At 47.9% G+C, this 27,949-nt stretch overlaps 1 protein-coding gene across 3 annotated transcripts in view; it reads right to left on the reverse strand.

Annotated features, from left to right (window-relative positions):
- The window catches only part of RAF1 (Raf-1 proto-oncogene, serine/threonine kinase), a 137,964-nt gene extending 110,713 nt beyond the window's left edge, over window positions 1-27,251 (reverse strand). For 2 of the 3 annotated variants that reach the window (XM_075006115.1, XM_075006113.1), the window contains exon 1: window positions 27,171-27,251. The gene's annotated coding sequence lies outside the window, so the exon portion shown is untranslated. The remainder of the gene's footprint in view (window positions 1-27,170) is intronic. The other variant, XM_075006114.1, reaches the window with a different exon arrangement.
- Between the last annotated feature and the right edge of the window lie 698 nt (window positions 27,252-27,949).

The raw sequence follows: 27,949 nt of genomic DNA on the forward strand, positions 1-27,949 counted from the left end.
TTGACCTCTATGTACCCTTGGAGTGTTGGTGATACTTTTTAAAGCCATTAATAGCCCTACTTACAACAGTTTCATTCATAAATAAATTAAGATGCAGAACTTTACCATTTCAGTCTTTATACCTCCATCTCGCTGGGTTTTTTAAATATCTAAAAGTGTCTGGGATTTCTATAAGAAACTTCTGATTATGTCATAACTACCACTGACCTAAATGATAATTTTCCTTCAGGATGGAACTAAAAAAACAGGATGAACTCTTGATCTTATTAAAGTCAAAATTATTAGTGATTTCAGTGGTGCCAAGGTTTTACCCAGAAGTCAGATCTTCAGCTGATGTAATTTAGCAATGTTCCAAAGTAATAAACAATTTACACTGAAGGAGGAACTGGGTGAACATGTTTAAAGAAAACGTGCATTAGTTCATATAAAATTTCTTTGACAAAGCAGGTTTTTTTCATATTTGGAAAGCTATATGTTAACTCACAAACAGTTTACAACAAAAGAGTTTCAAGGTGATTAATAAAGATACTATTTCATTTGTATTTCAGAAGAAGAGTACTTGTTAAACTCTTTTTTAAACACATTTTTAAAGTGAAGCAGAAATACATTGAACTCACAAATTCTGAATGATTGTTTTATTTTTCTGTTCTCAGCTATTTTGGTTTTGGTATCTTGCTCTCAACATAACAGGTTGATGCTGGTTTGAAATTCCAAAAGCACACTACAGGAAGCCCTCAAAATGTATGATTAGTTTAACACAACTCAAAATCCAGCTCCCCCCAGCACTGGCTCAACACCCCCAGACCCCATTCAAAGCCCCCACAGCCCAGCTCACCACCCCCATGTGTTGCCCCGGTTCAAGCCCCCCCACCCCCAACGGCTCTGGCTCAATCCCCCTCACCCCACCCCAGTTCAACCCCACTGCTGCCCAGCTCACCACCTAAGCATGGCTCCAGCTCACCACCACCATTCGCAGCCCAGGCTCCAGCACACCACCCCTGAGCTCAGCTCAACCCCCCTGCCCCAGTTCAACCCCCTCTCCCACACAGCTCCAGCTCATCCCCCCCAGTGCAACTCCACCCCCCACAGTTCTAACCCACCCCAGGCTTAATCCCCTGCCCCCCTCCCACAGCCCCAATACACTGCCAGGTTTAACCCTCCCCAACTGCCTGCCAACACCTGGACTTGCATTTCAAAAGGAGCTCCAGGTGCTCCTGCTGCTTCACCGACCGTAGAACATGCACTCCACTGAGGAAAAAAAGCTGCCCCCCGACTTATGCAAAATTTGAGTTACGCAAGGGTGCGTGGGAACACAACCCTCGCATAACTCGAGGGACTACCGTATTCTTTAAAGCAGACAGGCAAGTCACTGATGAGAGTCCCAGCAGCCAGGAGGAACAGTGCTGCCTCAGGATCTGGGTGCAAGGCCCTGGTGGCCAGGGGAGTGGAGCTGCTGCCAGCCACAGTGGGGGCCAGCAGCAGAGAGCTACATGGAAGGAAGGAAAGAGAGGTGGGGCTCAACTCCTGCCATGTGTCACAGAAAGTAAACTCGTGAGCTGCTCCTGGCATGTATGCCAGGGATTGCCGACCCTTGCACTACAGTACATTATGTCTAGGTACCAGCAGAAAATAGGACACAATAATTCATAATTGCAATAAAACCCCCATTTTCCAACATTTCATTTTATCCAACACCACCAGGGTGGGGTGGGATAAAAGGAATGTTGGCTAACCAGGGATCAGATAATCTTCCCCCAACCCAATGGCAGGCTACAGGCAGCCAGCAGCCACATGCCCCAGGGTGGCCAAAGAACCAGTGCCATGGCAGCCAACATTCTGCAAGGAAACCAGTTGCACAGCAGCCCACCACAGGCAGCCAGCCGGAGAGCTTGTCTCTCGACATCCGGCAGTCCACTCCATTGAGCCAGCCCTTCGGGAGCCAGCTACGCGACAGCCAGCACCCTGGTCCGGGAAGCCAGCCCCATGGAAACCACCCACCCACCCTACAGAAGGGGCCTGGCAGCAGGAAGTCCTCCCCCTTCCAACCCCGGTGCTCCCTCTCTCCCGTTTATCCAACATTTTCAGTTATCTGACCATCGGATGCTGGATAATCACGATTTTACTGTACCCATTTTCCTATGTTAAAGTAGAAATAATGAGAGATTTCATATTTTTCTACATTCACTGCTTTTAAAATATATCTGGGCATGAGTCAAGATATGTTCCTACAACCTGAGTCAAACCCAATATGATATAAAACTATAGAGTTTATTAGCTCCAAACTGTTTGTATAGCTCTATAACAACTGTTGTTATTCTTATTTTACAGTTTACCATAGTACACAGGTGAACAAAGCAGCCTATAATACAATGTTCAACAAGTACCTGATTAAATTAGAATCTCCAGATCCTGTATGAGAAAAAATTGTTTGCTAGTCATAGAATCATAGGGCCAGCAGGGACCACAGGCACTCATCTAGTCCAGCCCCCTGCTTCAAGCAGGATCAACCCCAACTAAGTCATCCCAGCCAGGACCTTGTCAAGCCAGGACTTAAAAACCTCTAAGGAGAATCCACCACCTCTCTAGGCAACGTATTCCACTGCTTCACCACACTTCTGGTGAAATAGTTTTCCCTAATATCCAACCTACTCCCCCTCTTCTGTAACTTGTTCTGCTATCTGACAGCACTGAGAACAGTTTCTCTTCAAAAAAAAAAAAAGCCCCTGAACCAGTCATGGTACCATGCCTGCCTGATTCTCCAGTAGTTTCACCAAAACATCAATGGAGAAGGGAGTGCAAAGTGGTTGTGGTGTTCGTGAGTTAGCTGAAATGGATCAAAAGTGCTCATCAACACAGACCCACTTTTTCACTCAGGCAAAATTTAACAAGTTTCAGTGGGCACGTTGGCCTAGTAAGGATTCACTAGGTAAAGAGTAATATTCAGATAGTCTGCAGATGACCCATAAAATGAACTACAACTAGTGGGTATGTCTCAGCATTTGAGACATATGTATAGTGGCTCAGCACTGATTAGCATAGAATTCCCTAACTAGTTTTAGCAGAGGGGAAGAGTGAGGAAAAATTGTCAGACATACCATGGTACAGCCTTTTTCTTGTCCTCTGTGGAATCATCCTTCCACAGCAGAAGTGGCAATGTTGCCATCTCAACGTTGCAATGTTGCGCAGCGTGTGTGTAGGAGTCTGGAGCTAGGGCGGTGCCTGTAGCTTCGGAGGGGACCGCAGCCACACCGGTGGTCCCAGGAAGCCCAGCCCTTGACTCAGGGCGGCACAACAACAAAAAGGGTTACACCACAGGCACAGCCCAGCCCTCAGTCCAGGGCGGGGTAGCAGTTCACAGTTTATACAAGCCCGGCCCAGCCCTCAGTCCAGGTCGGGGTAGCGGTTCACAGTTTATACAAGCCCGGCCCAGCCCTCAGTCCAGGGCAGGGCAGCAGTTCACAGTTTAGTACACGCCCAGCCCTCAGTTTGGGGTGGGGCAGCAGCACAAGGGTTTGGGAGCACAAGCCCAGCGAGGGCTTGCCTCGTCAAGGAGGGGAAGGTCCCAGTCCATCTGGTCAGGGGGTCCCGCGGGGTCGGCTTCCTCCAAATCGTCTACCTTTGGGGGCTCTGGCCAGTCGGTCACGTCCACATCATTGGGGTAGTCCAGCAGCAGTAGCACGGTGGGCCCAAGGCGATCCTGGGCCTGGGGGCTGCAGGGGCCCGCCAGAGCTCCGGGGCAGGCCACTCCAGGGGCCTCGTGGTCACTAGCCATCGTCAGGCTGGCAGGGCCCGGGGTTTCCTCCAAGGCGGGGGGTCTCCACCGGCGCGAGGGTCCTGGCAGGTCTGGGAAGTCTGGGTAGTCCCCCTGGGGCATCTGGATGTGTGGTTGCTCTGGGCCGCTGGGGGCTTGCTCCTCCGGTCCAGCCGGGCGGCGGCGGGCCCTCTGCCCCTGGCGCCAGGGAGCTCACGCAGGCACTCCCTCCCTGCCTGGAGGCCCAGGCTTTAATAGGTCCCGAGCCCCACCCCTGGCCCTTCTGGCTCTAGGCCCCGCCCTCTGAGGGGCGGGCCACTGGCATTCTGGCTCCGGGCCCACCCACCAGGGCTTCTGCGCAGCCTCCTCTGCCTCTGAGTCAGCAGGAGGCCACACCGGCTCACTACAGTGCGAGACATGACTAAAACAGTTTAGGTTGCCTAGTTCAAGCTGACAAAGTGTAAAGGGTATTAATGATGAAGGGAGGCAAACTAGATCCGAACAGTGTCCATTCTGGTCTGAACTAGCAAGGCCAGGGTATGCGCAACCTTTACATTTGAAGGGAATCTACACATACTTGCATGAAATACTGAAGGCTTATACTGCATCCACCAAATGCATTCGCCTCCAAAGTGTGGTGACACATTCTGGGTGCTACTCTTGGTAGAGGCATAGTAATGCACTCCTTATTCCACTGGACATATTTTAAAGGAAATCCTGGCTTGCTTACTGATTGCTGTTGCTGTAATTGAAAGGAGTAGATGACCTGCGTGTAAGATTCATGGGTTCTTAAAGCTAAAAGTGTACATACAGGTGATACTTCTGTGTCTAACCCAATTTCCAGGTGCCTGCCTGTACTACACCATTCCATATCCTAGGATTACTGTGTTGTCTCTCTCTAATCAGGTGTTGGTTAAGGTGGGGGTTTGGTGTAACCTGCAATCTAAATATGCTGTCAGTCATACCTTCCCAAGCATTCAAAAAGTAAATTCGAGATGGTGTCCTCAAAGAATTTTCCCCCTATTTGGTATGGCAAATGGTATGCATATATTTTCCTGAACTATAAAGATTTCTTTTATAGAGATGTTTATAAAAAGGTTCCAGTTTACATGAACCCAACTAAAACTCTACTTCTAAAGCTATCTTCCTCACAACAGACTTTTTGGTTCAAAGGAAATGCAATATTATCCATTTACAAAATGCTGCTGCAAGTGGGATTTATTAAAGTCTCTAAATAAAACCAACTATGAATTAATGAGGTTTGCCACTATTTCTGACACACCTATGTGCGTACAGAGCAACGGATGCTATCAGGAGAAAAAGAACATGAAATAAGGGATAAAACTAACCTTCTACACTAATATGGGCACAAAGCAAGATATACAAGATTAGTTAACACTATTGCTACACTACTCTTCACACAAACTCTATTTTTTTTTTTTTTTTTTTTTTTACAAAATACAAAGATGCACAACTATAGCTATAATTTCTGAAAAAGCCATGAGCCACACTTTATTCAGAGCCAAAGAGTACGTGCACAACAAATGAAACTGAAAAGATGCCCTTCCTACAGGAAAGTGACACAGGATTCATGAGGAATAGCAGAGGAAACTACACCTTTAATTTTTAGGTAAGAGACTGAATTCCTATAGAATAAAACCCTAAGGCAGGGTGGAGAAGCCCCCAGCCCATAGTCCAAATCTGGACCAGGGCTTGTCTGGATCTGGACCCTGAGATTCGGGACTCCCATCCGTAGCATCTGGATCACAGTTGGGTTGGTGGTGTGGAGCTCGGAGCCTTGCAGGCAGGATCATGGGCAGGATCAGGCAAGTCAGTGCCAGCCGCAGGCTCTGCTAGGGGGTAGGAAGCAGCTCAGGGCACCTCTGCCACTCATTGCTGTTCTCTCGGCTGAGGGATGGAGACAGAGAACAGCTGCAGCCTCAGTGGTGCTCCCCTGAGGCTTCATACAGCTGCTCTGATTGCCCAGAATTCCAAACAATCAGCACAGCAGAGGGATGTACCTGGGAGCAGAGTGGGGCTGGGATGCACAGCCACATGTGTCCAGGGCTGCTGCAAAGGTAATCTGCACCCCTGTCACCCAGACCTCATGTCCCCTCCCATCCAGACCCCCATCTCCCACCTGCACCCTGCCCCCATCCACAGAGACCCCCACCCCTCTTGCACCCCCCTTCCTGCCAGATCCCTCACTCACAGTTCACTCCTGTATGCCTCCTGCCCAGACCCACCAGCCCCAGCCCACTCCTGCACCTTCCCACCCAGACCTCATAGCCTGGCCCCACTACAGTTAGGAACCACATCACTGAAGGTTTGGGGTTTTTTTGCTTCTCACTTGTGGACTGATTTACCTAGGGGTGAGTGGCCCCTGACCCAAGAAAGGTTCCCCACCTTCCCTGAGGTACAAAACTTGGTGAATATAAACAAAACACAGAAGTATGCAAAAAACATAAAACTGACAGATAACTGTATAATGCACCACACTGAAACCATTACTTGGCTATTACAAATGCTACCAAAATATAAAATTAATCTTATCTCCTACTACACTATCACAGCATGTTTTCAGGACCTTCTAAGTCTTACGTGAAGAGCTGTCGAGCATTTTGGGCAAACTTTCAGTGGAAAGACAGTGAATCTAGATTGGTCTCCACACATCACATTACAATAATGTCCCTAATTCTTCATGATGCTTAATCCTTTTATTAATCTTGTTTTTACTCAGCAAAGTATCATGCTTAAATCTCACTGAGGTCTAAGTCAAGCACTTAAGCGCTTTGCTGATCAGCAATAGGATTACTCCTTTTCTAAATTGAAGCTGTTGTTGCCACCAAGCACGGGTTCAAGAAAACAAGGTATCAAACTAGAAATCTGAGGACCATAAAAGAAGTTAATACTTAAACAACCTGCAAAAGAAAAGGAAAAAAATTCTAGGAAATGCACATCAGTCTTCATAACTAAGATATGAGGCTTAGCTATGTCTACATTAGAGTGGGTCGATCTTCCAGGGATCAGTTTTGCACATCTGGCAGGGATGTCTGAAATCAACTTCTCAGGGGTTGCAGTCAACCTCTGTACTCTTCACAAGACACAATGAATAAGGAAGGTCGGAGGGAGAAACACTTGTTCAGTAGGGACAGCCAAGTAAGCCGAGCACTGACAGGTCGATTTTAGCTGTGCAATTCCTATAGCTAGAACTGCATATCTGCAGTCAACTTTCTTTCCTTAGTGCACACATAGCCACAGACTGAGCAAAGGAAGAGCTGTAAACCAAGTATCAATCAGAAGAGCTGTAATGCTCAGTGCTGCTGGAAAATGAGCGAAAATACTCTTTTGCTACCACAATCCACACCACAGACTAACACACACTTCTAAAATAATCCAACATGCACTGGGATGGGGCCAGGGAAAAAGTACAGGAATGGAAACCGAAGTCAAAAGATAGGACTCTAATCGCAGGATTTTTCTAGCCTGAGTCCTCTTATCTTGCGAAGAGCTGAAAACTGCAGAATCTTAATCTGAAGCGGCAAACTCCAGACAACACACAGAATTAGAAAATTATTTATTGTTTTTCAAGTCTCAGAGTCTGCTTACTTTGAAAGTAGGTAAAAAAAATGAACTGACCCCCTTACTTGCCACATTTGACACGCAGTTTTCATATTTCATACAACACACACTTTGCTATAAGACAAGCACTTCAGGAGGCTGACTGTGCATAGGTTTTATAAATAAATGTAGACCAAAAAAGCCAGCCTGTTCTTGCTTTGCAATGGGAACCAACAGATGCATACAGACATAAACCACTAGTTTAGTCACATCAACAACTTTGTAAATTGTAACTTTTCATACTGAGAAAAATTAAAATGTTTTGTTCTAAATTTGTCTATACCAACTAAATAGAAATAAAGGCAATTTTAAAACAAACTTCCTGTAATGTTCTTGTTTAAAAATCAACCCAAATTCAATATAAAAGCAAAACAGAGTAATGGCTTCCTTCTATTAGTTCATCACTTTTTACTTTAAAAACTTAATTTAAAAACTTATTTAATTTTGTATTGGATACTGTAACGTTCTGCTTACCATACATATACATTTTTGAAGTCCAAAAAGTTTGCTGTCAGCTCAGATTTAAATCATACGTGCTAACGCTACAAGGCCTAGTCCACAATACTGCTGGACATTGATCTAAGTTACATAGCTTCAGCTGTGTGAATAATTTAACTGACACTTATCAGAGGTAGCTGTGTTAGTCTGTATCTGCAAAAATAACAAGTCGTCCCATGGCACCTTGTAAACAAACAGATTTTTGGAGCATAAGCTTTCATAGGCAAAGACCCGCTTTGTCAGACAACAAGACCCACTTTGTCAGATCCATATCATCGGACAAAGTGGGTCTTTGTCCACGAAAGCTTATACTCCAAAAAATCTGTTAGTCTGTAAGGTGCCACAGGACTTCTCATTTTTTTAACTGACACTGACATAGTTAGATCTACTTACTCTGTGACCTTCACTGACTCTCATCGACTCCGCCTACACTTCTCATTCTGATCAATTACCAGCGTGCTCCAATGGTCAATTTATTGCATCTACACTAAATGCAACAAAACTGACTCCTGCTGGATGAGGAATGTTAATGTTTAACTGGTTACCCAGTAAGCCTCATCCTAAATGAACTAGGCTTACTGGTTATGGTTAACTGTTAAGGGCTGGAGTAGGCCCCTGCCCATGGTGCTCTAGACCCATAGGCAGGGGCACTACAGCCAAGCCAGAGTAGCCTTCGTACACAGTGGCCCGGGGAGTGGTGGGGCTGGGGAGCAGGGAGAAGCAGCTGGGCTGGAGTGCCTCCTGCTTGTACCGTGGACATGGGGCCAGGCCAGAGAGCACCCACCTGCAGCACTTCAGGGACTGGGGCTTCTCCAGCCAGGTTGGAGAACCCCTGCTCATGTGACTCCTAGGCCAGGCTGCTGCAGATGGGAGTTGCTCCTGGTACACTGGAGTGCCCTCCACCCATGGTGACATTGCGTACAGGGACACTACGGCTGGGCCATAGCAGCCCCAATCCCTGGAGTGACCCGCACCTCAACCTGTTTTATCAGTTAGTTTATAGACAAAGCTGGATTTTACTCCTCTATGGCCGTGTCTACTCTAGCCCAAAACTTCGAAATAGCCATGCAAATGGCCATTTTGAAGTTTACTAATAAAGCGCTGAAATACATATTCAGCACCTCAACAGAATGCCGGCAGCCACAGCACTTCGAAATTGACACGGCTTGCCGCCGCATGGCTCGTCCAGACGGGGCTCCTTTTGGAAAGGACCCTGGCAACTTAGAAATCCCCTTATTTCTAACAGCAGATGGGAATAAGGGGATTTCGAAGTTGCCGGGGTCCTTTCGAAAAGGAGCCCCATCTGGACGAGCGGCATGGCGGTGAGCTGCGTCCATGTTGAAGTGCCATGGCTGCCGGAATTCTAATGAGGCACTGAATATGTATTTCAGTGCTTCATTAGTAAACTATGAAATAGCCATTTGCATGGCCATTTCAATGTTTTGGGCTAGTGTAGATGTAGTCTTCTTCTAAAGGGTTTTATCCCAGGCAGGACTTGAACAATCTACTCACCAGGAGAGGGGGGAATTTTTTGCAGGGGGTATAAAGAGTGTTAGGCTATAAATATTGCAGAATATTAAAAAAAAATTAATTGACTGAAATTTCATGTTAACAGTTTCAGGCACTATGCCCACTCCTGAGCCACCAGATCAACTGTTGTTGCTTACAATCATATTGCCTATTTTTATTTTTTCCCTAGATGCTATGAGAGAAAGCAAACAAACACTCAACATATGGGGAATATCTAAAACTGACTACTGACAAGCTTCTGTTAAAACCAAACAAAAGAAATAGAGAAGAGTATTTTTTTTCAGCTAGAGGTCAGTTTATTTGCAACAAAATAAATGATGTTCTGACATGTGAATTGTAGGCTGGTAGTAGCATCTGGTTAGTAATCTCATATAAATTTCTTCAGGGTACTCTGTAAGTTGGTAAAACAATGTAATTCCAGTTACTGTTTTGTATTTTAAAAATCACAAGGGCAGATCTTACTGGAATAAGTAAAAATAGCACTAATGAACATGCCAAAGGGGAATCTTTCCCCTATACGGCCACTGCTTAGATTGCAACATGAAAGACAGTTACGTGTTCTGTAACTGGTGTTCTTTGAGATGTGTTGCTCATGTCCATTCCAACTTGGGTGTGCGCTGGGCGCATGCCCAGTTACCAGATGCTTTTTGCCCTAGCCGGCAGCCCTAAGGTCGGTGCGGCACCCCCTGGAGTGGCACCTATATGGCCGCCCATATATGCACCACCTGACCCGCCCCCCGCTCAGTTCCTTCTTGCCGGCTACTCCAACAGCGGGGAAGATGGGAGGGTTTTGGAATGGACATGAGCAACACATCTCGAAAAACACCAGTTACAGAACAGTTAATTGTCTTTTCTTCTTCGAGTGATTGCTCATGCGCATTCCAATTTGGGTGAATGCCAGCCAATGTCCAGGAGGCGGGGTTGGAGCCCTGAAAGGAGTGCAGGACAGCCCTACCCACCACAGCATTCTTCCCGTGCATGCTGCATAACTGCGTAATGTGCTGCGAATGTGTGAATGGAGGACCAAGTGGCCGCTCAGCAGATGTCCTGGATAGGGACCCTGGCCAAGAGTGCCACAGAGGACGCCTGTGCCCTAGTGGGGCGAGCCCTGATCGGGGGAGGGGGAACCCCCGCCAGCTTGCAGCACACACTGATACAGGACACTATCCAGGAGATCATCTGCTGAGAGGAGACTGGGTTCCCCTTCATCCTGTCTGCCACTGCAACAAAACAACTGCTGTGACTTCCAGAAGGGTTTGGTCCTGTCCATATAGAAGGCCAGCACCCTCTGGACTTCCAAAGTGTGTAAGCTCTTCTCCCTGGGGGAGGCTTGGGGGTCTGGATAAAACATCACTCAGGTGATGTCTTGGTTAATGTGGAAGGGGGAGACCACCTTAGGCAGAAACGCCAGGTGGGGTCTCAGCCTGACCTTATCTTTGTGGAACACCATATAAAGTGGGTCCATCATCAGGGCCCTGAGCTCTGACACCCTTCTAGCTGCGGTAATGGCCACCAGGAATGCTACCTTGTAGGTAAGGAACAACATAGAACAGGAGGTAAGAGGTTCAAATGGGGGAGCCATAAGCATAGACAAAACCAAATTAAGATCCCATGTTGGCAGGGGGGGCCCGAACCTATGGTTTGACCCATTCCATTACCTTCATGAACCTTTTTACCACTGGGTCTGAGAAGACTGATGACATACTGGCCCCTGGGTGAAATGCTGAAATGGCTGCCAAGTGCACTTTCAGGGAGGATAGTGACAGCCCTGTCTGGCTTCGGGCCAGCAAGTAGTCTAGGATACAAGGTATTGAGGCCTCTCCAGGCGAAAACCCCTTTTGAGTGGCCCATATGGTAAACCTTTTCCATTTGGCTACATATGTTACCCTTGTGGAGGGTTTGCTGCTGTTCAACAATATTTCCCTGACAGGTTCGGAGCAGGCCAGTTCAACCGGTCTCAGCTATGGAGCCTCCATACTGTGAGATGCAGCGCCTGGAGCTTGGGGTGCCGCAGTCTCCCCTCCTCCTGAGTCAGCAGGTCCGGGCGCAGCAGAAGCACCTCCCGGGCACAAGTGGACATCTCCAAGAGGGTCGAGTACCAGTGCTGCCAAACCCAGGCTGGGGCCACCACGACAACTGATGGTCAGTCCAACCGAATTTTCAACAGTGTTCAGTGGATAAACGGTATCGGTGGGAAGGACCTGCTGACACAGTCTGCTAGGCAGTTGTGAGCCCCACACAGGTAGAATGCCCTCAGGAGAATCTGGTCCTGGATGCGGAAGTCCCAGAGCACGAGGGCCTCGAGACACAGGGGCGACAAGCATGCACCCCCTTGTTTGTTCATATAGTACATTGCCATAGTATTGTCTGTGCTGACTGCAACACACTGCCCCTTCAGTTAGCTCTGAAACACTTCACACGCCAGCCAAACCACTCTGAGCTCCCACACATTTATGTGGAGCTGAGCGTTGGTCTTGCTCCACAGAGCCTGAGTCTGTCAGTCCCCCAAATGTGCTCCCCAGCCCAGATCCAAGGTGTCTGTGACCAGGGAGGAGGCGGCTTGTGGGGAATTGAAAGGCACTCCCATACAGACCAACCCGGCCTCTAGCCACCAGTGTAATGCCGTTAACACTCTTGGGGGGACTGTCACTAACTTGTCTATATTGTCCCTGATGGGTCTGTATACTGAGGCGAGCTATAGCTGGAAGGGGCGCATTTGTAACCTAGCATGCTGGACTACGAACATGCATGCCGCCATGTGGCCCAACAGTCTGAGGCATCCCCTGACCATTGTGGTTGGGAACCTGATCAGGCCTTGGACGCAAGACGCCATGGCTTGGACCCTGCTCTGGGGCGGAAAGGCCCTGGCTTGCTCTGCATCTAGTCAGGCTCCCACAAACTCCATGACCTGAGCTGGGGCTAGCATGGACTTTGCCTCGTTCACTAGGAGGCCTAATGTGTCGAACGCTTCTCATATCAGCTGGACATGTCTCACCACCTGTCTCTGTGACCGACCTCGGATCAGCCAGTCGGCTAGGTAGGGGAACAGGAGCACTCCCTGCCTGTGTAAGAAGGCTGCCACTACTGACATACATTTGGTAAAGACTCTCGGGGCCAAGGAGAGGCCAAACGGAAGGACTGTGAACTGGTAATAGTCCTTCCCTAGCACAAACTGGAGGAACCTCCTTTGAGGTGGATAGATTGCTATATGGAAATACGCGTCCTGTAAGCTGAGAGCAGCAAACCAGTCCCCTCGTTCCAGTGTTGGGATAATTATGCCCAGGGATATCATACAAAACCATCTTTTTCACAAATTTTTTCAGGTTTTGCAGATCCAAGATTGACTGGAGTCCCCCTTTCGCTTTCGGGATTAGGAAATAATGGGAATAAAATCCCTGCCCCCAGAATTCCTAGAGAACTTCCTCTATAGCCCCCTTTTGTAGGAGGGCCCTTCCCTCCTTCCTGAGAACCGTCTCATGAGAGGGGTCCCTGAAGAGGGACAGGGAAGTGGGGTAGGAAGAAAGTTGGTTAGCATATCCCTTTTCCACCACGCGGAGGACCCACTGGTCCAACGTTATGCTGCACCACGCATGGTAGAATGGGGATAGGCAGGATGAAAATAAATACTGAGCTGGAACTGTGGGGGTGGCCAGTGTGTTGCTCCCAACCATCCCATCAAAACTGGTGTTTAGACCCTGGTGGGGGTTTCTGGTGGCTCTGGTCCTGTGTCTGGCAGCCCTGACATCTCCCATTATGGCGGCCCCCTTCTCCTGTTCCCATCCTGTTGTTGTTGTGGGAACTGTCTGAACTGGGGCCTCGAGGTAAAGTGCCTTCTGTGGGTTGCCAGTGTACAGAGACCCAGTGAACATAGGGTGGTCCTCCATATGACAAAGCCTTTTGTCAGTTTTTTTCCCCCGCAAACAGGGAGGGGCCCTCAAAAGGGAGGTCCTGTATGAACAACTGCACCTCCTGTGAGAGTCCCGAGACCTGAAGCCATGCCCCCCTTCTCATGGCTATACCCGAGGCCATGACCCTGGTGGCTGCATCTAGGGCAGCCTGTAGTGCTGCTCTAGATGTGAGTCTCTGCTCCTCCACAAGGGCCGTAAATTCTGACTTGGTCTCTGGCAGGAGCAGCTCAGTGAAACAGTCTATGGAGCTGGCCGTATTGTACACGTATCTGCTGACTATGGCTTGCTGGTTAGCAATTCTCAGCTGGAGGCCACCTGTAGAATAAACTTTCCTACCATACAGGTCTAATCATTTGGCCTCTTTGTTTTTAGGGGAGGGCCGCTGGACCCCCAGCTTCTCCCTGTTGTTCACGGCATCCACTACTAGGGAGTCAGGGGGAGGATGGGTGAACAGATGTTCATTTCCCTGGGCTGGAACAAAATACCGACGCTCATTCTTCCTAGCCGTGGGCAAGGCTGGGGCTGGAGTCTGCCACGCTGCCTTTGCTGTGCTGGCAATTGTCTTTATAATGGGCAGTACCATCCTGGTCAGTCCAGACGTCGAGAGAAGGTTTGTAACAGGATCTATTTCATCCCTGATCTCTTCCGCCTGCACCCCCCGACTCTGGCCACCCTCCTCAACAACTGCTGGTATGCTCCTCCATCCTCCAGTACCGGGGCTGCAGAGGATCCAGCCACTGCCTCATCTAGGGAGGACAAGGACATCACACCCTCCAAGCCCACTGGTATGGGGGGTTCCGGCACTTCCATTTGAGTCCCTGGCACCGTGGTTTGTGGTGCCATGCTCGGTGCCTGGGGTGAAGGGCCCCCTAGTGGTCTCTGGTACAGTGCCAAGAAGAGGGGGCCACTCTGCACCTGGGATGGCATCGGTTCTGTTCGTGCTGACGCCCACTGCACCACAGTCCCCAGTGCCTGCAGGGCCAGTGCCCAGGCTTGAGTTGTCGCTGACTGCACTGGTGCTGGTACTGTCGTCAGTGCCAATGACTCCGCCTGCACTCTCGGCAGGGCTCCCAAACCAACGGTCAGTGCCGACCTCGGCACCCGCAGAATGCCAGGAGCCCTAGTCAGGAGTCCCACATCCCGCCCCTGTTGCCTCATGGATCACCCCCGGAGTCCAGAAGGGCCATTGTGCGGCACCTTGGGGGGGCCTTTGCCGCTCCCCCTCTGGGGGGCATCGGGAGCAGTATCGATGCCCGCTGCATCGAGATGACCTCGTACTCCTGCTCCGAGCTGAGCTGGAGTAAAACGAGTCCAACTCTGACGCCAACGACCATGGTGGTGCCGAGGGTCCCATAGTGCCCACCGGTTCTTGCGCACTCTGCACTGTCTGTGCGGCACTGAGGGAGGCAACTGCTTGCGGGGGTCTCACCAACGTCAGGAACCGTGCTGGGGTTGCTACAGCCTGTTCAAGAGCCTGAAACTGAGGCTATGAAGGCTTCTGGTGCGGCGTCTGCAGTGGCATCCTAATTTGCAGGATGCCTTGTGCAGCGCTAAAGGCCTCCTGCGTCGAAGGCAGTCTGGGAGAGTGTGGGCTCCTGCCTCGTGCTGGAGTCAACACCCGCACTTCATGACCCTGGTCATGGTGCAATCTGGCAAACTCCCACAAAGCTTGCCTTTGCCTCCTTCTCTCTTGGGATCAACCCCAGTCCTGTCTTCTCTTCTTATGAGGCACTGGGGACTGGCTCTCATGGTGCTGGGAGGCACCAAGTGCCGAGTCCTGCTCTCGGCGCCAGGAACTTTCTGATGGCACCGATGGTACCGGAGCACTCTGCACCAATGATGCAGAGCTCTGAGCTCCCACCAGGGAAATGTCCAGGCACAAGGCTGACTCCATTAGTAGAACCTTCAGCCATTGAGCTCTATCTTTTAAAGTCCTAGGCTTGAAGGCCTTACAAATAGAGCAGCACTCCTGGAAGTGTACCTCACCAAGGCAACTCAGGCAAGCCCTAGGCGGGTTGCTTTTGGGCATTCGTTTGCCACATTTTGAACAGGTTTTAAACCCTGGGGAGCCAGGCATCCCCTGGCACCGCAGGGGGTTAAAGACCCGCCTTGGCTCAGTAGGTGCTAAAAAGAGCTATTTACCTATGAAAGATAACTAACTAAACTATTTACAACTAATTAAAACAATAAAGGCTACCAGCGATCGCTCAACAATGAGGGACCTCCAGCAACAGACAGTGCGGCAAGAAGGAACTGAGAAGGAACTGAGTGGGGGGTGGAGGAGGCAGTGCACACATGGGCGGTCATATGGGCACCACTCCAGGAGGCATCGCACCGACCTTAGGGCTACCAGCTAGGGCAAAAAGCTTCTGGCAACTGGGCATGTGCCTGGCACACACCCAAATTGGAATGCACATGAGCAATCACTTGAAGAAGCAGCTAGCTTTCTTTTCCTATCTTAACTGACTATGCATGTGCTACACAGTGAACACAGTAAACTTAAAAAAGCTTGAGACTAGAAAAGCAAGACTGGGAAGTAACACCTTCAGTTAAATTTAAATCTACTATACTACTGACGCCTGTATATTTTTTTCCGGAACACCATTATTGCCTATCTGCAAGTTCTACACTGACATCCCTATAAATTCATAAAAACAAATTATGACTCTTAAGCTGTGTCTACACGTGCACGCTACTTCGAAGTAGCGGCACTAACTTCGAAATAGCACCCGTCGCGGCTACACACGTCGGGCGCTATTTCGAAATTAACTTCGACGTTAGGCAGCGAGACGTCGAAGTCGCTAACCTCATGAGGGGATCGGAATAGCACCCTACTTCGACGTTCAACGTCGAAGTAGGGACCGTGTAGACGATCTGCGTCCCGCAACGTTGAAATTGCAGGGTCCTCCATGGCGGCCATCAGCTGGGGGGTTGAGAGATGCTCTCTCTCCAGCCCCTGCGGGGCTCTATGGTCACCGTGGGCAGCAGCCCTTAGCCCAGGGCTTCTGGCTGCTGCTGCGGCAGCTGGGGATCCATGCTGCAGGCACAGGGTCTGCAACCAGTTGTCGGCTCTGTGGATCTTGTGTTGTTTAGTGCAACTGTGTCTGGGAGGGGCCCTTTAAGGGAGTGGCTTGCTGTTGAGTCCGCCCTGTGACCCTGTCTGCAGCTGTGCCTGGCACCCTTATTTCGATGTGTGCTACTTTGGTGTGTAGACGTTCCCTCGCAGCGCCTATTTCGATGTGGTGCCGCGCAACGTCGAAGTTGAACATTGACGTTGCCAGCCCTGGAGGACGTGTAGACGTTATTCATCGAAATAGCCTATTTCGATGTTGCTACATCGAAATAAGCTATTTCGATGTTGGCTTCACGTGTAGACGTAGCCTTAGAAACTTATATTATGTCATCTTAGATAAACCACAAAACAAAAGTATCAAAATGCTCTGCTTCTATGGGACAAGTTCACTACGCAAGTGGAAGTCCCTTGCATTCCTCCATTAACCCCACCCTTCTAATTTCAGTGACTTCCTGGAACCCGAATCACCATCTCTCACCTTACGCCAGGGGCTCTGTCTTGCATTCACTCCTGCTCTCTAATCCATCTCCCACCATTATTTCTTTTTTTTCTGCCTGTGAGATAAGTCACTCAGGCTGTGTCTACACTATGAGCTAAAGTCAAATTTATTAAAATTGATTTCTGAACACTGGGTTTTATCCATTTGATTTTGAGCACTCTCACCTTCCCACATGCTCCCACAAAAATCGACTCATTGCTGCAACACACAAGTAGCTTAAAATCAAGCTTAAAGTGAGTGCTGCAGCAGTGTATTGTGGGAACCTATCCTACAGTTCCCTGAGCCCTGTAGCATTCTGGCTATTGTCACTGGTGCAGCACGGGGAAAAAAAGTGCCCCACAAGTAGAGGTGGGTATCTTCCCACATTTCATTCCCCTCTTTCCCCTGTCATGTTAACATCCCTTCTTCCAGATGGAGGTCTGTCTTGCCTTTATAAGAGATGTACCTTTTATAATTGAGGGGAGGGGAGGGAGGTGTAGTAAACCTCTCACAACAAATAGGTTTTTGAAAATGGGATGCAAAAGCATTTGATCTTTGCAGGCTTGGATCTGGATTTAGACCTCCTGCCAAACAAGACCCTTAAAAGAAGAGTATGTTTAAGTATGCATGGGTGCTACACTGAAACTCAAATGAATCACTGAAACAGGAGTAACAGCTCAGGGCAGCTAAAAGACAACAGCAAATCTGGAAATCTTGACCACCCAGAGAGACCCATCATCCACCCCTATTAGCAGCGTGCCCAGGCTTTGATTACGTTTGGACCTGGATCTGGATTTAGGCCTCCTGGAAAAGACGACCCTAAGTAGACACAGGTGCTACCCTAAAACTCAAATGAATCATTGATGGCTTGGAGTGGCTAAAAGACCCCAGACTATAGCAGCCCCAAAAACTGTGACCACTGAGGGAGACATCACCCAGGTGGTTAAAAGACCCCAGACGACACCCGGGTTTGGACCTGCCAAAAAAGACTCTCAGAACAAGAATATTCCTCGCTGCAAGCCTCACTTTGAGAACTGTGGTAATTATATAGCTACTACATTGCCTTCATTGAAACATGTATGGCTCGGGGTGGCTAAAAGACTCACAGCTACAGACAGCATCCAAAAATCATGACCACCGAAGGAGACATCTCCCAGGTGGCTAAAAGACCCCAGGCTACCGCCAGCCCTGACAACTGTGACTACGTAGGGAGACATCCCTGGGACAGCTAAAAGACCACCCAGCCCTGAAAATCATGACTGCCAAGGGAGACATCCCCCAAGCAGGCAAAAGACTCCCAGCTACAGCCAGCACCCAAAAATCATGACCACCAAGGGAGACTTCCCCAGGTGGCTAAAAGACCACAAACTACAACCAACACCTGAAAATCATGACTCTCACCACATGTAAGAGGCACGTCCTTTTATTGGTTTGAGGTCAAGCCATGTGATGCAGCTGGACACGAGAAAGTTCCAGACTGTGTGCTGCCTCCAGGAGGAGAAAAAGGAGATATGGGGCTCAGGATAAAATGTAAGCACCTAAAAAGTAGTTTCTAATCCAAGCATGACCCCCCACCCACAGACTAGCTGCCACATGATGCAGGCAAAGGAAAGTTCCAGAATGTGTGGCACCTCTCAGGGAGGGAGGGAGAAGGGATGTGGGGAGCAGGAGAAAATATAAATGGCTAAAAAGAAGTTTCTTGTCCTATCAGACAAGCATGACCCCGACCCACATACACATGGTACGGGGGGAAGGCAGCGGATGGCGCCAGGCAACGCAGGAAAAAAAAAAAAAGGCAGCTAGCCACAGACCCCACAGCGACGCTACCAGCAAAGAAAAAGAAGAAGATTTTTCAGCTTCTTGTGTGGGTGTCCAAGTGCCAAATTGAAACTGTCTTCCTGTTGCCATTTCCTCCGCAAGTGAGAGCAGTGGAGATGGAAGAGGGCAGAGCGGAGAACTGTGGGGCATTGTGGGGCACATACAGGGCATGGCCCGAGGCTAATGTATTTGATTTAAAGATATGGTGCTTCCTCTTTACCCTTCATTCGGAATTATAAATTCAAACTGAAAGCTGCACCTGTCAGGTTACTACGATACTAAGATTTCAATATTGTGCCAATTTTAGTGCTCCATAAACGGAGCTAATGAAATTTACAATGAGGACAGGCACTTGGAAAAAATCAAACTAATTGACTTAAAAATGGGTATTACCTCATACTGCAGACATAGCCTCAGAGTGTTAATATTTTAAACACTATTGGGACTAATGGCCAGGCTAAAGAAAAGATGGGGTAAGATACTGTTATGGTGTAAGTGTTAATAGCTGATTTATAGACAAAAATCCTTCTTCTGGTTTTCAGATTTTCACCAAAATCAAAAAAGTTCAGCCCACTGATGCATAAACCATTCTCTGAAATTTTGGAATTGACTGGATGTGGCAATGCTCTAATTTTATTACATGACTAACAAATGCTATCCGGTTAAGTGTAGGACCTCAGCAACTGCTAAAGTGTGGTTATCTTTCTTGGGTAAACAGACAATGCAAAAACATTTAATTCTGATTGAGACTGATGACCAACGCCAGCTTTTAAAAATATTTATTATTAGTATTCCTATAGCATGCACAATGAACCAAGCCCAGTCCAATCACACAGAAAGAGGATATCATGAAAGCTTTTCTTGTGGGGGTGGGAAAGAGGGGAGAAGGGGTTTTGGCAAGTCTGTCATCCTCTAACTTTACACACATGATTTAAAAGAATACTACAATGTACCAAAAGATATGTTAACCTTAAAATCAAATGAAGAAATAGTAATTTAACTATATTAAATATGAGGAAAAGCTAACAAAACCCAGCCATTTTAAAGAACTTATAAAAAAGTAGATTAGGACTGAGAAAAATCAGATTCCCTCAGAATACACTGAAAGGTGAATTTCAAAGTTGGCTTAATGTAAATATTTTACAACTTTGAAGTTAATTTTATGGTTTTAGAATTCTGAATAGAAATGGGTTTTCAACCTAACATCAGATTCACATCCTCTGATACCAGTCAAGTCAACTTTCAGTAAAAAGGGTTACCTACATGTTTTAAAAAAAAATCAATTTCATATGATGAATACACCAAAACATTTTTAATTTAGTGGCCAGTTTACATGCAAGATAGTGAAAAATACAGTCTTCTTCCACTTTACACCAATCTTAACAGCATTAGTTACATTACCCTATAAAAGTATCCTACCTGTGCTCCTGAGCATAAATTTTCTTTCGCCATGGGACTGAAGAAGACTACTTATTCCTCATCTATTTTACTATTTTCAGCCACAAAGAAAGTGGCACACCATGACAGCATAGGGAAATTTCTCCTTATGCTACTATAGTTTCTCCTTACGCTACTTTATGCTACCAAACTACGCAAGGGGGGAAAGGAGAAGAAATTTACAAGTGGAAGAAACAGGGCTTTATTTTCAGTGGAACACAGCAGAACTGCATTCCACTACTTTTTTTTCCTGAGGCCGCTATTTTTAAAAGGTGGCTGGGCAGCTTTGAGCGACATGTGGCTCTTTAAACAGCCACTTGCAGCTCCCGTGGCTCTGACTCTAGCTCCCTGTCTGCCAATGAAAGAGCAGGACTCAATTTAATGGATTAAACAGCTGGCACTGGCCGGCAAACTGGTGGCAGGTTGGAGGTATGGGGTTAAAGCTTGGCAAGGGGTTGGGGCCATAGGGGGACAGGGGGTTAAGCATGGCAGTGGGTTGGGGGCAGAGTTCTGCAACCTTCTTCCTAGAAAAAAAAAGCATGGGGAGGAAGTATTTTCAAGTACACAATTTCTTCACGTAAATAATATCTGATTTTGCTAGATTAAATAAAATCAGTACAGTTTTCTTTTAAAACTTCTCAGATACTTAATTCTCTATTTCATGACACACACCTGCATTGACAGGCCAGACTGGTAAACAGATATCCACAGCCAACTAAAAAAATCCAGATGTCCATAGCGAGTGGGAACTTTGTTCTGCCAAGGAGGACCTACACCAATTTCTACTCAACCTAAGCTTTCATTTTTACAACATTTCTAATACACTCATTCCCTCGTTATACAAGCAAAATTGGTTCCCAAAATTCTGCTCATAGGCAAAAACTCATAAGTACGACACTAAATTCCCATTAAAATACATGTAAAAGTCTCCAATTTGTTCCAAGTGCTTGTAACTTGACATAAACCAGTTGAGTTTGGGTACTTTTCTGATGTATTTGAATAGTTTGGCACCAGAAACAGGATGTAGTGTGTGTATGTATGTAGAGCAGGGATTCCCAACCTATGGGTCCCATTACATTTGTTAGAGGTCGCCAGCTGGGCAGTTCCCAGCTGCATGTGGCTGTTAAAGAAGCCATTTGCAGTTTCTTAACAGTGCTGCCTCAGGTAGGTATCTATCAACAGAGATAGCCACCATCTCCAGCAACTCTCTCTATCACCAAGGATAGCAATTACCTTATGCCTAGGTGCTGAAACCTTAACACTCGAGTTAATTGCTGGAGCAGGAGGGCTGGGGGAGCCACCCAACCTAGCAGCCCTGGTGAAGAGGCTGAGAAGGAAGAGGAGTGTCTAAGGCTGGGGCTGTTGGGGGGGGGGGGGCGGTGTCTAAGATTGGGAGAAGTTTGGGGCTGCTGGGGGGGGGCAGTCTAAGGGTGGGTGTGGTTTGGGACTGCTGGAGAGGGGGGATCTAAGGCAGGGGCAGTTTGGGGCTGCTGGGGGAGGTTTAAAACCTGGCCAAGGATGAGGTCTGCAGGAAGGGTGGCGGGGGGGGGGGGAATTAATACAGTAAACCCTTGAGTTATGCAGGGGTTGCAGGAACAGCCCCTGGGTAACTGGAATTTTCCTGCAAGGGGGCCGGAGAACCAGGAACCACCAGGGCTGGTGAGCTTCCTGGCTCCCAGAGTGGCAGGAGCTGGGAACCAGGGGCAGGCTGATTCCAGCCTCCCCATGGCTTGCAGGCCAGGAAAGTGATCAGCTCATGGCTTGTCAGTTTCATGTTCCTGCCATTGCAGGGGAGGGAACCAAGCTAAGAGGTTCTCCCTCTCTTCCCCAAGCCTAAGGGCTGTCAGACAGCTGCATGTCTGAGGAAAGAGAGAGAGAGAGAAGGCTCCAGCCATGGGGTTGTGGGTTTCCTCGCCCCCCGGCCAGGGACCCTGCTCATATAAGTGGGGAAAAAGTTCACTCATAGTGCATAAAGGTAGGCATATATGTTCCTTGTTTTAACGAGTACTCATTAGTAAAGTACTTGTTAAACAAGGGATGGGAGTACTTTCAGTAGCAAAGATAACCTTTTAAACATGAATTGAACCAGAACCTGTCACTTTTGCCATCTTAAGCCTACAGGCAGCACTTGTGCCTCTACTGTTGCTTACTGCTTTTGCCAAATCTACTCAAGGGAAGAAAGTTGATTTCAGATACACAATACTGGCAACCCCATTAGTGTAGCTAGAATAGATGTATCAGAATTGACTTTCTTCCCTAGGGTAATATGGGGCCCAGAAGTCTCACATCAACATCCCTCACTCCACACCAGAGAGAGGAGTACAGGGGTTGACAGCTGAGCACACACAGTTCCCTGCTGTCAGTCTTCCCGCAATTATATATTAGCCCCTCATCAAGCAAGACCACAACAGCGTTAAGACTTGTGTCACTGTTGCTATTCAAAATCCCACAGGCATCAGTGAAATTTAAGAATCATGTCAGTTCTCAGCTAATACGGTAATCTCTGGAAAGCAGTGGCAGCAGACACAAGACGTTCACAGACGATATGGACTCAAATTATATATTAAAAACCTCCCTTCTTCTGCTTGCATCACTGAGGAGGCTGGGCTGAGGGAACAGTACAGCAGCAATGATTATCTACTTCCCTTGTAGCAGCCCTGAGGCCAAGGAGGGTGAAGAAAAGTAAGCTCAATCTTCCTTACAGAAATTATAGCGAGGAAGGCAAAATATCCTTAAGATATGTACAACCAAAATGTTAGTATAAAGAAGATCCCACATACCAGAGTCCAGAGACAGCAGCTCAGCAGAAATCTTAGTATACTCTCATTCACGCTGTAGCTGGCATTGAATCAGAGCACTGCCCACCTGTAACTTGTTTGCTCCCTCTTTTCATATCTACCACACACTCGTAATTATCGGGCATGCTCTAAAAGTAACGAATACAACAGTCCTTCCACCATCACAACAAGCCAATGTCTGCCTTAGACAGAGCAAGGAGATGAAAAAAAAGCCACAATTCTCTTCTTCTCTGAAGAGCAAGAAAGGGGTTTTGCTGCAAGAGTGCAACAGAATGCAGTTTCCCATGCTCCTTAAGTCATGCAGAAGGTAAAAACCCTCTCTGAAACAGGACAATGTCTGTGTAAGCCCTGAGTCTCCAGATTAGCATCTCCATTGGGCAATTCTCTCAAATTTCCCTAGACAGTGATTTTCAATTTTTTAGCATGCTCTCCACTAAAGAGTTAATTCTGATCTCCATTACATTTAAAGTCTGAAATTCTGAGCCAGCTTTAATTAATATGGTAACACCACGCCCAGCTGCAAGTCAGTGAAGCAACCTCCTTCAGTTTGTGACCTAAAAATATAAGATGACCCAACTATTCTTAATTGATTCTATGCATATCAACTGGAATGCAACACAACATTACACACATTTGTAAGTAATTTACAAAAGAAAAGAAACAATTTTGGACCAAACCCATAACACAGATGCAATACCTAATTTGGAATCTAAACTAGAGCAATCTAAGATAGCATAGTGTGAGGAGAAGCCAAGCAGCGCTGAAGTATATAACTGAAATATCCAGATAGCAAATTTCACACAGTATAGTCAGTGAAATGATTCTTCAGAAGTGCAAAATGGAATAAGTAATTGCGGAACAGAAAGACTAGGCTAAATATCAGAATGGTCTCCAGAAAAATCGAAATGTTATTCCCTGAGAGCAGAAAGGAGGAAAAAAAAACAAACAGTGTTGCCATATACATTAGTACAGGGTGGCCAACCCAGTTAAGGACTAAAGGCCATGGATAGAGTGCAAAGAGCTATGTATTATGTGTTTATTTTTATCTATCTATCTATCTATAGAACTTCACCTTAGAATGAAAAGCTGTCAGACTCAAGAATTTGAAAGTAGATTGACGTGGTTATTGCAATCAACTGTGCAAATCCAATATTGGATTGATAAGCCATGAGAAGCTGCAGATTCAAGCTCTGCCCATGGATCCTCACCACCACAGCTAACCACCACCTCTAGAGATGAAAAGTACATAGATAGATAAATATATAATTTGTGGCTCAATGTCCTCCTGCTTCCCCAGAGCCAGGAACACCCAGTCACCCACTCAAACTCAGAACCACCGGAGCATCCACTGCCACACACTTCTCCCATTTCGGGCATGCGTACAGAGCAGCGGATGCATATCCGAGCAGGAGCATTATTTAATTGCTCAAAGAGCCACAGGTTGGCCACCGCTGCATTAGTACACTATGTAAAAGACCCATTGCCTAAGCCATTTGACCTAAAGTAAGTAAACAGGTAGCTAATGCTTTCCAAAGTAAAAGTTATTTACCCCCCCTCCCACAAAACACACCACCTCTACAAATAGCAAGGGCTAATAATCCAATGAGAATTAAATGTTTAAATTCCATGCTTCCTTTGAGTGGTACTAGAACAAAATACATAACACACACAGAGATTACTCACATGTTCAACTATGCAAAGCACACTATAACAACAACATCAAATTATCTCAAACTCACAAAACCCCTTAATTCATATCCACTCCTAAAAAGAAGCTAGTTAATTTTGTAAAAACCAAGAAGATAGCATTTTTGGCTCACTGAACTGCTTCCAGTAACATGAACATGAGAGCAAGAATCTCATCAGTCTTCTGAGAAGACCTGTCCTATGTATGTATACAACTCATCTCATATTTCTGCTTTAGAATGGTTTTCTTACAAATACATGACAGAAAATAAGAGAATTTTTATGCCATATCTACCTTAATCGTGTAATTACAAATACTATGCATGGAGTTAATATGACTAGACCAGAAACACTAGTATATTTTCTTCCCAGTACTGAAATAAAGTAAACGTGAGAGTAAAGGTCAATTACTGTTGTTGTGAAATAAACTATCTAGTCTTACAGATATTAGGTACGTACATAAACTCCATGATGTATGTGCTTCAAATTTAATAATCCGTTACAGGCAATCTTTGCAGATCCATATTACAAACACAAGTTTGCCAAGTTTGCATTATTAAAGAAATTACACTCATGCACTAGGTTAAAGATCTTGTGTGTGTCAACACAATTTGGCGACTAAGTGTAATTTAAAGGGTTGTCAACAGAGAGGCATTAACTAATTACTACATCCAATTAAGACCACATTAATTCCGAATGAGAGTGTCCATGCAATGTTTTAACACTGTTTTAAATTCACAATTTTAGTTCATTTGAATTAATTTTCCTGGACATTCCTACTTATGTAAACATGACAGAAGCATACTTCATCTTTATATAATTTGTAGGCTACTATATTAGCACTGCCCTACCAAATTCACAGTACATTATACTTAATTTCCCAGTCACAGGATTTTAAAAATAATTCCATAATTTAAGCTATTTAAATTTATATGCTCATATTTTAATTGTAGGGATCATGACCGAAAAAAGGAGTTGTTTGATGGTCACAAGGCTATTCCACATTGCTGCTGATGGCAGTGCTGCCTTCAGAGGAAGGCAGCTGGAGAGCAGTGATCTGCCAGCCAGAAGCCCAACTCAGAATCCAGAGCCACAACCACCTGCAGTGCAGAAATAATTATGGCACAGTGTGGCATTCCACTCTTACTTTTGCACTGTGGTCTGCAGCTCTAGGCCCTCAGCAGACACTATGCTGTGACTGCCCACTTCTGAAGGCAACAGCTCCACAGATGTAAGGGTGGCATGGTATGGTAATGCCACACTTATTTCTTTGCTGCTGCTGCTGGCAGGGGTACAGCCTCCCTTCTCCACCAACCCAGATTTGAAGGCAGCACAGAAATGTGTAGTATTAACCTTGCAACCCCCATTTGGGTCAGGACCTCCAATTTCAGAAATGCTGATCTCCCCCATTAAATCTGTATATCATAAAGTAGAAGCACACAAAAGACCAGCTTTCATGGTCTGTGATGCATTTTTCATGGCCTTGAATTTGGTAAGATTCTAAATATTAGCCATTTATAAGCTTTTCAAGACAGATGATCATTTTCAATCCTCTTTTGCACTGTCTTTTTCAGATATTTTCCATTCACCACCAATGGCCTCAGTTTCAGCAGAGCCCCAGGCAAGTAAAATGTGTAGGGGCCCCCTCAGTTTGTTTCTCTGCTTTGCAAACACAAGAATCTCCAACTGCCTCTTACAGACACCATCCCAGACAGATTTTTTTAATCTATTTGCCCCAGACCCCCAACTGCCCTCCTCAAGGACTGAACTCACAACCCTGGGTTTAAGTATCCGAGGGGTAGCCGTGTTAGTCTGGATCTGCAAAAGCAATGAGGGGTCCTGTGGCACCTTATAGACTAACAAACGTCTGAGCATAAGCTTTCATGGGCCTGCATCTGACGAAGTGGGTCTTTGCCCACGAAAGCTCGTGCTCAGACATTTCTGTTAGTCTATAAGGTGCCACAGGACCCTCGTTGCTTTTGCAAACCCTGGGCTTAGCAGGCCAACGCTCAAACCAACAGAAGAGGCTGGGCAGACGCTGGGCTATCCCGCATGCCCTACGCCCGCCTCTGTCCCGGGTTAAGTTCCCTGTCCCGCTCCCCAGCGGTTCCCTGCGGGGGAGACCCTCAGTCGGGCCCTGCCCCACCCAGACGGGTCCCTGCCCCCGGCCGCGGCGCTGGGTCCAGCCCCTGCAGCGCCCTGCGCGGGGCCCAGGCCCGGAAGGGAACCGGCTACAAAGGGCTCCGGGACCCCGTCCCCCCGAAGGGACCGCGGCTGCCTCCTCCGCCTCACCGCTCCCGGCGCGGGAGCAGCCCAGCAGCCTCCGCCAACGCCGGGGGAAGAGGGGTCACCCCGCTGACACCCGCGGCCCGGCGGCGGCGCCTCCTCCCTGGGCGGGTCAGTGTCCCCGGGGTTCAGGGACAGGACAGGGAGCCGCGGACTCCACTCCGCGAAAGGCGCGGGGAGGAGGGCGGGCGCGGGGCGACCCCCCCCGCTTTACCCCGTTCCCTCCCGACTGCGGCCCCCGCAATGTTCGTGCCTCCCCGCGCGGTGCGCGACGCCCCCGACTCACTCCGCACTCGCCGCCGACCCTTCGCTCCCCGCGTAAAATGGCGGCCTCAGAGAGACATTTCTCGGAGTCCATCGATCTGGCCGGCGCTCGGCTGCTCCTCCCCCTCCCGCTGCCGGACCGCCGAGCAATCGATGGAAGCCCCGCCCCCTGCCCGAGACGCCGCTTGCCAGGTGTAAGGCCGCGGCTGTTCCGGGCAGCGTGCGGCCAGGCGTGTAGGGGAGGAGAACGGCCCTTGCGCATCTCTGTGCCACCCCGCCCCCGGGCTCCCCTGTTCCTCGGGCCAGCCGGCCTCCGCGGGCCGCTCCCCTCCCTCAGCGCGCCGGGATCAGCGGGACTTTAGGTTCTGCGGGGCATCCGCAGCTGTCCTGGCCGCTCTCGTGGTCATTCATCCACCCCGGGGCGGGGGTGCTGCTGGGCATTCGCACCGGAACTGGGTTTCTTCTGGGCACTCACACCAGGACATGTCGGCTGTCCTAAGCATTCACACCTGGGCACAGCGCTGTGTTGGGCAACTACAGCTGTGCTGGGGCCTCTGCTGGGCATTTGCACTGGGACTGGAGGCTCTGCCAGGAATTCACACCGGGACTTAGTGCTCTCCTGGGCATTCACACCAAGGCTGGGGACTCTCCTGGGTATTTACACAGGAACAGTGGGCTTTCCTGGGCATTTATAACAGAACTGGCAGCTCTGCTGGGTATTCACGCCAGGAATAGGAGCTCAGTGGGCATTCACACAGGGACTGGGGGTTCGCCTGTGTATTTACACCAGAACTGGGATTC

This window comes from Carettochelys insculpta, chromosome 11 (assembly GCF_033958435.1).
Source record: "Carettochelys insculpta isolate YL-2023 chromosome 11, ASM3395843v1, whole genome shotgun sequence".
Lineage (NCBI taxonomy): Eukaryota > Metazoa > Chordata > Testudines > Carettochelyidae > Carettochelys > Carettochelys insculpta.